This window comes from Azolla caroliniana, unplaced genomic scaffold, assembly GCF_043228905.1.
Source record: "Azolla caroliniana isolate FFs.n. ecotype wild unplaced genomic scaffold, voAzoCaro1.0.p SCAF_2, whole genome shotgun sequence".
NCBI lineage: Eukaryota > Viridiplantae > Streptophyta > Polypodiopsida > Salviniales > Salviniaceae > Azolla > Azolla caroliniana.
In genome coordinates this window covers 6,745,075-6,757,074 of record NW_028230437.1, presented here as the reverse complement: position 1 = coordinate 6,757,074, position 12,000 = coordinate 6,745,075, and the positions used below count along the sequence as shown (strand labels likewise).

At 45.0% G+C, this 12,000-nt stretch overlaps 1 long non-coding RNA gene across 4 annotated transcripts; it reads right to left on the bottom strand.

Moving 5' to 3' along the window:
• Positions 1-231: 231 nt before the first annotated feature.
• Positions 232-5,144, bottom strand: LOC147867247 (uncharacterized). Of its 4 annotated transcripts, XR_015529334.1 has the most exons (13): positions 4,598-5,144; positions 4,310-4,502; positions 2,872-3,541; positions 2,610-2,673; positions 2,464-2,517; positions 2,309-2,362; positions 1,566-1,611; positions 1,407-1,471; positions 1,178-1,293; positions 920-1,038; positions 758-814; positions 438-516; positions 232-318 (listed from the first exon to the last, which is right to left on the bottom strand). It is a non-coding gene; the product is annotated as an uncharacterized LOC147867247 (long non-coding RNA). The 4 variants fall into 4 exon arrangements; XR_015529335.1 differs by having other exon boundaries at positions 1,573-1,820; positions 2,309-2,393; positions 2,464-2,673; positions 4,410-4,502; positions 4,598-5,119; XR_015529336.1 differs by lacking the exons at positions 2,464-2,517; positions 2,610-2,673; positions 2,872-3,541; positions 4,310-4,502; positions 4,598-5,144 and adding an exon at positions 1,793-1,820 and having other exon boundaries at positions 1,573-1,611; positions 2,309-2,323.
• Between the last annotated feature and the right edge of the window lie 6,856 nt (positions 5,145-12,000).

The following is a 12,000-nucleotide window of genomic DNA, read 5'->3' as shown; positions in this document are numbered from 1 at the left end:
TGAGGATAAAGACAAAACATGAGTTACAAAAGACAATAAGTAAAAAAAGACAAAACAACAGTTACAAAGAAGTAACGGCTAGTTGTTACTTCTTTGTATATATATATGGATGAAAGTATTGTTTAGAGATGTGTGTGGTACTACATCTAGAGTTTTCTATAGGTTCTTACATTGCAATACACCTGTTTTAATATAAGATCTTACCTTGTTCTTCATTCTGGAAAACTCTCTCTTGTTCTCTGTTGTCAATCCAGCCCATTATCTTCTGAACTTTTCTTACATGGTATCAGAGCTAGGTTGCACAATCTGAATCTCATACTCCCCTATAACCAACAAAACTCACCACAGATTTCCTGAAATAAACAAATCTAAAAACTATCACTATGGCAAGCTCAAGCAGAAAATATACCTTGGACAAATTAACGGAGAAAAACTACAAAATCTGGAAGACTCGAATGGAGCTGCTACTTGATGTTGAGGAGCTCCTCGACATCACAACTGGCGCTACTCCAGAACCTGCAAAACGAGAGTCAGACGAATGGCATGAGTGGCGAAAGCTGGATAAAAGAGCTAGACTAGAGATAATGTTAAGTGTAGATGAAAAGCAGTCAGAAATTATTCCAAAACTCACATCTGCAGCTGCAATGTGGGCAAAATTGAAGGAACTATACGAACCTCAAGATGGTACAACTAAACTCCACACCTTAGCTACCCTGTTTAATATGTGTGTTTTACAGGAAGAAGAAGATGTTCCTACCTTCTTATCAACTTGGGAGGCAGCCATGGATGATGCAACTATCGCCGGCAACTACATCTCAGAAGACATCAAGATTGGATTAGTGTTAAGCAAACTCCCCGAATCTTGGGGAACATTCATCACTATGCATAGTAGCACGACAACATTGTCTGAGCTACTTACTAAGATCCGTCATGAAGACATTCGACGACAAAAGAAGAATAATGCTCAACCGATTGCAATGGCAGTCTCCATCAATCGATTCCAAAGGGGTCATCCAGCAAACCAACAAAGATACAGACCTGAAAAAGTAAGAAATAATGAATCTAATAATAACAAAACATACATCAAGAGTGAAGCACAAAAATACTATGGGAACAACTCACGAAAAAATGGAAGCTTTAGAATCATCTGTAGATATTGCAAGAAGGAAGGACATACTGATCGAGTATGTCGCCTCAAGCAAGCAGAGAAGAACTCCAACCGACCCCAGGCACATAATGTGGTTATCCAACAAGAAGATGATAGAAATCCAGAATATTCTTTTGAAGAAGCACCTGAACAAAATGGAGAACCTGATGAAGAAGAGTATATTCAAGCATATAATGCAAACACATTTGAAGAAAATGAAGATGATAGCACCTGGTTCTTGGATACCGGGGCTACTCACCATCTAACATATCGAAAAGACTGGTTGGACAACTATCAAGAGCTCCCAATACCATTGAAGGTCACCTTTGGAGACAAAGGTCAAAAAGTGGCGGTTGGGAAAGGTAATATCAAATTAAGACTCATTAGTAATCATGTTGTACAAATTTCAGATATATACTTTGTACCTGGAATTGCAAAACATCTATTATCTGTGGGACAAGCTACTGCAAAAGGAATGACAGTCAAATTCAGCAAACAACAAGCTACCCCATACATCCAAGATGGTCAACATGAGATAAAAATTGTATGTCCAAAACAAGGGCAACAATATCCTGTCAAGGCGAATCTTGGAGAAGCATTAGCTGCTGAAGTACATCAAGGAGGAGTAGACAATGTGTCTCCCACCTATCTATGGCATTACCGGTTCGGTCATCTACATACACCAATACTCAAGTTGTGTCAAAATCAGAACCTAGTAAGAGGTTTACCTTCCACAATCTTTAAATCTATTGATATTTGTGAAGGATGCATGTATGGGAAAATGGCTCAAAAATCATTCCCGCTAAGTAACTCAAAGACAAAGGAACTACTCCAACTTGTTCACATGGATGTATGTGGACCGATAACTCCCAACTCACTCTCCGGAGCAAGGTACTTTATAACATTTATTGATAACACTTCGCGATTTACAATGGTTAACTTTCTTAAACAAAAGGGAAATGCATTCAAAGCATTTTGTGCATATAAGAGCTTTGTTGAAAATCAAACACAACTTAAAGTTAAAGTAATAAGAAGTGACAATGGTGGGGAATTTGTTTCACAAGAATGGGAAGCCTTTAACGAAAAAAATGGTATATTTCATCAAAAGTCAACTGTCTACACACCTCAACAAAATGGGATAGCCGAGAGAAAGAATCACACCTTATTAAATGCTGCTAGGAGTATGCTGAAGACGAGTGGAATGGCCTCAAGATTCTGGGAAGAAGCAGTCGCCACAACTTGTTACCTACAAAACAGAACCCCTCACCAAGGTATAGAAGGACAAGTGCCATACACCATGTGGTATGGGTACCCACCTGAGATATCACATCTTCGAGTATTTGGAGCAACTGCATTTGCATATATACAACCTGCCAAGAGGACAAAACTTGAGGATCGATGCATCAAAGGAAAATTTATTGGATATGGGGAGCCATATGGAGTAAAAGCATATAGAATTTACCTTCCTGATACAGGTAAAATAATATTTAGTCGTTCTGTGGAGTTTGATGAGAAAAGTCTTTTTTCTAGGTCATCATATGTAATGAAAGAAACCGAGAGTGAACACCTTACCAAGGAAATCACAAAGTTAAGACTTCCTCAAGCAACATCAATGGAATTTGAAAATGATGGGACAAGCATCATCAAGATCGAACTACACAACAATCATGGTGCGCCAACAACTAATGCAACAAAAAACAGAGGAGAGAAACTCAACCAATTACCTCATTCTCAGATCTTAACCACTCAAGATGAGGGGTTGGGAATCTCTGCTGCGAAGACCGCCACCAAGCCTATGATTACGAAATCAGCCACTCGAAGTCTCGAACCTGAGGATGTGCTAATGCACTGCCAACAACCCAACAACTCTTCTTCAACATCCGAATGTCGAAATTGTGAATCTGAACATACAAGTTTAGGTCACCTACAACCTTACACCTCAGAGTATCCTCAAAATCTCAAAATTGGTAGTCAATTTTTCCGCCAATCTGATGCTCAAAGCCCCGAAGGTGAACAAGTGTATGACCGGAGCCTCGAAAGCAACAATCAATCCACTGCACAATATATTACTCGAAGCCTTGAACCTGAGCATACGAGTGGCGACCACATCCAACCCTGTGCATCCTCCATGATTGCAAGAAAACAAAGCTCCAGATCTGAGAATATGGATCTCGACCGCCTAAAAACCTGCAACCTCTCCAAAACAACCTTAAAAGACAAAGAAATTAGGGCTAAAAAGACTAAGGTAAGGTTACTTAGTGATATCTATGATGCAACTAAGGACGAGGTGCTTGAAAAGTCCACATGTCACTTCGCAACAGAGACGGAGTCCGACATATCCATCTTTGCAGCCATTATCGAAGGAGACAACTAAGACACAGCTCCAATTCTCACCTTCAAGCAAGCATTAAAAAGTAAAGAAAAAGACAATTGGGTTGCGGTAATTAAATCTGAATTCTCAGCACTCCAAAAGAATCACACATGGACATTAGTACCGCGGCCTTGTCACGCCAATGTCATCACTTGTAAGTGGCTTTTTACAAAGAAATATGATGCCCTAGGTACTCCCGTGAGGTTCAAAGCGAGATTAGTAGCTCGAGGATTCTCACAAATACCAGGTGTGGACTACCATGAAACTTTTTCACCCACTCTAAAGATCACTGCACTTCGATTGATTCTTGCCATTACGGGATATTTAAATCTTGAACTTCATCATGTTGTTGAAACAACGTTTTTACATGGTGATTTAGAAGAAGATATATATATGGAACAACCCCAAATGTTAGATAATAATATAGACCCTAAGTATGTGTGTAAACTTAACAAACCTTTATATGGCCTAAAACAATCCCCTAGACAATGGTATGCCAAGTTTCATAGGTTCCTCTTATCAATCAAATTTCAACAACTTCAATCAGAACCTAATATATATATAAGGAAAACAAGAACAAAATTCTTACTCTTGGGAGTCTATGTAGATGATTTACCTATTGCTGGGACATCGGAAGACTTGGTAATGGAATTTATTGCTGAGTTACGACAACAATTCCCTATCAAACATCTTGGGCCACTAGAACATTTTCTTGGGATTCATGTAAAAAGGAATCGAACTCTAGGTACAGTCTCCCTATCACAAGAAAACTTTGTTGATAATATACTAACCAAGTTTGATATGTTTGAGTGTTCTCCAATCTCCACTCCCCTCACAGTACCATGCAAATTATCATCTGAAGATTCACCACATACAACTAAAGAAACTTACTTTATGAAGAATATCCCGTATCGCCAAGTGTTGGGGAGCATTCGATACCTCGTCAGCTGCACCCGACACGACTTATCTTTTGCCACTGGATACCTATCAAGATTCATGGAGAATCCAGGAGTTAACCATTGGAAAGCACTTAAAAGAGTATTACGGTATCTAAAGTACACAAGGGATATGACACTTACTTACACATCATACTCTAAAGCCCAACATTCAAATATCCAAGGCTGGCTATCAACACCACTACATGGTTGGACGGATGCAAATTGGGGGGGGGGGGACAAGGATACCTCTCGATCCACCTCTGGCTATGTATTCCTATTTGCAGGTGGTGCCATTTCATGGCGAACAAAGAAACAAGCTACTGTTGCCCTCTCTTCCACTGAAGCAGAATATATAGCAGCTACTCTCACTACTAAGGAAGGATTATGGTTGAAGTCCATCATTGATGAACTTGCCATCCTCAAAATTTCTGAATTCAAGTTATGGTGTGACAACCAATCATGCATCAAAATCACTAAGGACCCCAAGATCACAGAGCAGAACAAGCATATCCGTGCACGACATCACTTCATCTCAGAACTTCTTGAAGAATCTAACCTCTCGATTGGACATACTTCAACACAAACTATGTGGGCTGATTTTCTTACCAAGCCAGTACCCAACGCAAAACATTGGAGTTGCTGCCACCATTTTGGATTAAGTATTCATCCAAATAGATGAGTTGGTGGTGTCACAGCTACGGGGGGGGGTGTTAAGATTACCTGTTTACACCACAAATGATAAGACATGAGTTATGAGGATAAAGACAAAACATGAGTTACAAAAGACAATAAGGACAAAAAGACAAAACAACAGTTACAAAGAAGTAACGACTAGTTGTTACTTCTTTGTATATATGTATGGATGAAAGTATTGTTTAGAGATGTGTGTGGTACTACATCTAGAGTTTTCTATAGGTTCTTACATTGCAATACACCTGTTTTAATATAAGATCTTACCTTGTTCTTCATTCTGGAAAACTCTCTCTTGTTCTCTGTTGTCAATCCAGCCCATTATCTTCTGAACTTTTCTTACATGACGAAGGTAGAAACGAAGATGGTTACCATCGAAATGACTGATACGGCAATAGAAATGGGCAACGCTACGGAAATAGGCGCCCCATGAATAATAGAGGTGGGCAAGCTGGACTTGGGCATACGAAGGAGATCGACAACCTCACAACCAGCGCCAACATGACAATAGTTCGGAGGAGGACCGACTCTGTCCTCCCAATAACAACCGACAAGACTACCGTAGGAAACCCCGCAACACACGCCACTACTAGTACCAGCAATGACCTTGCCATGAGCCTGAGCCACAACCTGGGTCAGTTTCTCTACCAGCAGCCGAAGGAGGCGAGTTTAATGTGCATTACTTCATCTGCCAACAACCAGGGAAGTACGCAACCCATTGCCCACGATGCGACAAGGGGAAGGGACCTAGGGTCAATATGATCATTGTGGAGGTCCAAGAAGTGACAACCCGGAGCCAAGCGAAGGCATCCAATTGGGAAGTCCAGGATCACATTCGCATAGCCGTGAATACATGGGTTGAAAAAGCCAATGAGGCGAATGTCGAATGAATGCGCCAGGAAAGCACATCCACAATGTCGAGAGCACGAATAGAGGAAGTCGTGATGAAGGACGACCCCATATGGCAAACCCTTAGCCGACTACCAAATCACAATGACGATGGACAAATTATTGAACTTAGTCCCTAGATTTCGATAAACAATGGAATGATTCTTGTGAATTTTACGGAATCGACAACAAGGCCGACAGTGGTGGACCACCATAACCCGGCCATTAAAGTAATCCTACAAGGGGAAGAAATTCCGTGATGCATCATTGATGGTGGCTCCGAGGGAATGTCATAAACAAAGCTACCTGCAACCATCTAGGCATTGCAAATTGGGAGGCGTGCCCATTCTAGTTACGCATGGTAGATATCAGATCCGTCCGACCATTAGGGCTGTTGTGCGACGTGTTGGGAGCATACCCTTTACTGCTAGGATGGCCATGGTTGTGCTCAGCGAACATCAAACAAAATTGGCAATACAACAAGGTAGAGTGAAGATTCGGGTGCTGACGTAGGAAACTGGCCCGCCAACAAAGGCCATGACTCCGTTATACACAAAGGAAATTAACATGCTCGAGGGTCTAGATGACGAGGAGTTGGAGAATTATTTGGCGGAAAACCCTCGAATCGTCCATTTATTCGACATTGACATCATCGAAACAGTGGGCACGTACACCACTCCTGCAACAAGTAGAGATGAAGAAGGCAAACCAGACACGAAAACACTCATGGAGGTCCGCAAGGCGCAAGACACATTCGACCGAGAGATAGAGACTTCCCGACGCGTCACAATGTCGACACTAGAGGAAATCAATGTTGGAACTTCCGACGCACCACGATCACTGTCGATTGCGGAGAATCTCCCAACTTTGGAAAAAACGGCCATGATTGAATTACTACACAAATTCAAAGATGTGTTCACATGGTCCCACGAAGATATGAAAGGGTTGGATCCAAAATTCTACTAGCACCAGATTAACCTCGCAATGAACGCAAAGCCTATCCAACAGCGGCGCTATCGCATGAATCCGAACTGCGCGGTCCATGTAAAAGAAGAAATAGATAAACTTTTGAAAATCGAATTCATTCAACCTGTAAAGAGGGCGACTTGGCTGAGCCCGATCCTCATCGTACCGAAGAAAAATGGAAAGATCTACGTGTGTGTCGACTATAGGAAACTGAATGTTGTTATGATCACTGATGCATTTCCATTACCATTCACGGATGGGGTACTCGATGCAGTAGTAGGACACGAAATATAAAGTTTTTTAGATGGCTTCAGTGGCTATAACCAAAACCACATGGACCCAGACGATCAGGAGAAGACGACGTTCGTAATGGATTGGGGAGTATTCATAGCTGTAATGATGATGTTCGAACTTAAAATAGCCTGGTCCTTCTCATCCCCTTCTGGAGAGTTGGTGCCGCCATCAGCATCCCCTTCAGTCTCCTCACAACCTTTGTGTGCTCTTCTCCCCACTCGAACTTCCGACCCTTCTTTAGTAATTCATAGAGTGGTTTAGCGATATGTGCATAATGGGGAATCTGTAAAAAGAACGTGCGAAAGCAATAGAAAACAGAATGTAGGAAAACACAAGTTTAATGGAGAGTTTGGACACACACAATACGTAGGAGAGACATAGAGAGATAGAGAGTCAATACACACAACTCTAATTCAAAAAATAATACTCAATCTGTACATAGGATGTGCTCAGTTAGCACTTTTGTACAAGTCCATACGGACTGATAGAAGTACTGACACGTACTTCAATGCTCATAACTGAGCTCTACACTAACTCCCAAAATATATTCCTAGGCGGAATATCTTTCTAATGGCCTCGCGGTTTACGCACCGCTACGACTTCTCGTTACGCACCGGTCCGGCCTAACCAATCGGTCCCAACCGATCCGGTTCTCGGCTTGCACAGCCGATCCGGCCAATGTTGAGCTTGTATCTCAACACTCCCCCTCAAGCTCAACTTGAGGCTCTTCAGGTTCTTTTGGATCACCACTCCGGTTTCTTCTAGCTCACGCTTCGCTCGTGCTCCTCGTCCTGTTCGATTCCGCGCGCCTCGACCCTTCCGGTCAGCTTGTTTGCTCATCTGGCCCTTCTCAGCTCCCTTTCTGTCGCAGTGTCGGCGCGTCCTTCGCTGCCCTCTTCTTTGCATGGCCTTCAGTTGATTTGGTGTATTTGAATCGAACATTCCGATTGGGTCAAACACTTCCGATTCAATTCCGCTGTCATCCGAATTGGTTGTCTCCAATTCGTCTCTTGTCTTTAGGCCTATGACTACATCAGACCACGTCTTGGTCTTGGCCTTTACACCCTTCTTGGTTGTATCTCCCCCTGATGCGGCTATCCTTAGCTCTTCCCTATGGTTATGGCGCTTGCTCTTTTCTATGACTTCTTCAATCGATTATATGTGTCAGGGTCACTTCCGCTGCAATGACCACCTCCACTCCTTTCATGCTCTTGTTCCTGTTCGTCTTCCTTCCTCCCCCTCAAGTTCGGCGTGTCAAGGCGACGCAACCCAAGCGTACCTGAGAAATGTCGCAACTTGTCGAGGCCAAGAGGCTTGGTGAAGATGTCGGCAACTTGCCGATTAGTCGAAACATGCATGAGTCCGACTTCACCTGAAAGGAACCGCTCGCGGACAAAATGGTAACGCACCTCAATGTGCTTGGTCCGGGCGTGGAACACGGGGTTTCTTGCAAGGTGGATACTGCTGAGGTTGTCACAATAGATCATCGTCGGATCAGACACCTCTACATGTAGACCCCGTAATAGCCGTTTTAGCCAAATGACTTTGGACGTAGCGACAGTCGCCCCTCGATACTCAACCTCCGTGCTCGACAGGGCTATTGTCGGTTGCTTCTTACTGCTCCACACAATCGCCGCACTTCCTAGAGAGAATGCGTATCCAGATGTGGATCTACAATCGTGGGCGTTTCCGGCCCAATCGGCATCCGTGTAGCTGACTAACTGTTCGGCTACACCTGCCCGATATAGTAGCGCCATATCTTTCGTGCCGCTGACATATTACAATATCCTTTGCGTGCACTGAAGGTGTTCGGCCGTAGGCTATGACATGAATTGACTGATCAGTCCGACCGGGTAATTGAGGTCCGGCCGAGTAATAGTCAAATAGATGAGGCTTCTGACAATCTGTCAGAACCTTGTCGGGTCGCACGCTTTTCCCGAATCTGGGCGAAGCTTCACGTTCCTATCCAGAGGCGTCGAGATGGGCTTACAGTTTTCCATCCCAAACTTGAAGAGCATATTCAGCGCGTAATGACGTTGGCTGATCAATACGCCTTCGGGGGTACGGATCACTTCGATCCCGGGGAAGTAATGAAGGTCCCCTAGGTTCGTCATGTCAAATGATGCAGGGAGTTGGAGTTTTACGTGGTCAATTTCATCAAGGTCGGCGCTGGTGATGACCAAGTCATCAACATAAAGTAAAATACTAACCGGCCCGAGTCGACCTTGCCGAATGAACAGTGAAGAGTCCGATTTGGAAGTCGCAAAACCCATCCGACGCAAACGCTGCGTGATTTTCGTGTTCCAAGCACGCGGGGCTTGCTTAAGTCCGTAAAGGGACTTCTTCAACCGGCAGACCACCGAGGTGTTCATTCCAGAGTGAAATCCGGGGGGCTGTACCATGTACACTTGTTCCTCAAGCTCGCCTTGCAGGAACGCATTCTTGACATCCATCTGATGTAAATGACACCCCTTCGCCGCAACTACCACAAGAAAAACACGGACGGTCGTCATCTTTGCGACCGGCGCAAACGTCTCATCGTAGTCGATGCTGTGTTGCTGCGCGTAGCATTTCGCTACTAACCGGGCCTTGTATCTGTTGACCGAGCCGTCTGTGTTGTACTTGACCTTGTACACCCACCTGCATCCGATTGGCTTCACACCCTTCGGTGCGTCAACCAGGTCCTAGGTTTCATTCTCTGCCAATGCACGCATCTCTTCCTCCATTGCGGCACGCCAATTTGCGTCCTTCGCCGCTTCTCCGGCTCACGCACTTCCACTACACGGGTCATGTACGCATAGTGATGCACCATGTACTCATTGTATCGGAACCGCACAACAGGGTTCTTCTGGCGGGTAGATGGGCGTAATTGCTCAGCCGATGTTGAGGCTTTCTTAGCCGACCCCGACTTCGCTCTCGAAGACCCGTCATCACTTCCCTCGGAGTCGGACTCGCATCGATCCGACTCGTTCCTATCCGTGCCGTAATCCGACACCTTCTTCTTCCCTTTTTCCTTGCGCGTAAGCCATCTCCTCGGCTTCCTGCGCGGGGAATGCATGGCCGAGTCTCCACTACTCGCCGACTCTTCTTCAGACTGGTCAAACCGACCCAGTCGCTTGTTCGGTCCACTTAGCCGAAATGAAATCGGACTCTCATCGAGGGCCTTGATTTCACGGTCATCCGGAGGCATTTCAGCCTCGCTGACCTCATCGTTAGAACTCGGGTCCGACGATCTGGAGTTGTAGTTGAGGTCCGGAGTCGGAGGCAAGTACCAGGACGCGGACTCATCAAACAGAACATCGCGGCTCATGCGAGCTTGTTTGGTTCGGGGATTATAACACTTATAACCCTTCTGTTCCTCCGAATAACTCACTAGGATACACTTCTCAGCTTTCGCGTCCAACTTCCTCCGTTTCTCCTTCGGCACATGCACATACGCAATGCTACCGAAAACTCTCAAGTGTCGTAGATTCGGCTTCCTTCTGAAATACAGCTCATGCACCGACACTTTGTCTCCGATCTGATTTTGGATGTAGACCGTGGTTCATACCGCTTCGGCCCAATAGAACTTGGGCAAACTCTTTTCTTCCAGCATTGCCCGCGCCGCTTCCAAAATCGACCGATATTTCCTTTCGGCCACGCCATTTTGCTCCGGCGTATACCTGCAACTGAATTTGCGTTGAATTCCCATCTGTTGCAGATACCCGTTGAATTGACCGGAAAAGTACTCTTTTCCGCCATCCGAGCGCAAGCACTTGATCTTTCTTCCTGTTTCCCTTTCGACGAAACTCTTGAGGTCCCGGAAACAGTCGAAGACTTCACTCTTCTTCTCAATGAGGTAGATCCACGTGTGCCGTGTATAGTAGTCGATGAAGGAGACGAAATATCGACTCCACGTTCTGGGAACGTGATTGTGGGAACGTGTAACACGTTGTTGCGATATTCCACAAGTACGTTGTCGTGTTGTTACGCGCGTGCGTGGAGAAAGGCGGGACCACGGGGGTCTTGGACTAGGGAGTGACGAAGCGTAGGAAGTCGTGCTTCACCATTTCCGGGGAATCCCAGAAGAACACCGGAAGCGACCGAAGGGAGAGAGAGAAAGAGAGGGAGCGCGCGCTTAACACCGACTCACGCACACACACGCACATACACACACATGCTGACCCGACTCACGCCCTTATGTACAGGAAACGCAGGAAAGGGGAAGCACCCGACACCAACAGAGACGCGAATATACATAGACTGACGCAAATGTATATATATAAAGGGAAGAATACATTTCCGGCTTCGAGCCGGACCAAGGTAGGTTACAACAGTCGTCTGTTGTCAAGCCGCCATCGGGGAGCTCTCGGCTCGTCGCACCGAGTGGGGTCTTGCACAGGAGGCCGAGCCAAAGCAAACCCTAAGCAAAACACGAAAGGAAGAAGAAGAAGAGGAAGAAGAAGAAGAAGAAGAAGAAGAAGAAGCGTAACTAACCCTAAATCTAACGGTATACCCTCTAACGCCAAAATGGGCAACCCCTTCACAAAGGGCGCTCCCTTCCTTTTATAGAACAAGGAGAGGGATGCGTTACAATGTGGGATAAATCCTGACTTACATGGGATCGCCTGTCCCGACTTGACTACTCTTCGGCGCCATAAAGGTGCCCTCGTTATTCACACTAAATGTACATGGGTGCGTACACATGCTGCACCCCGCCGATGTAG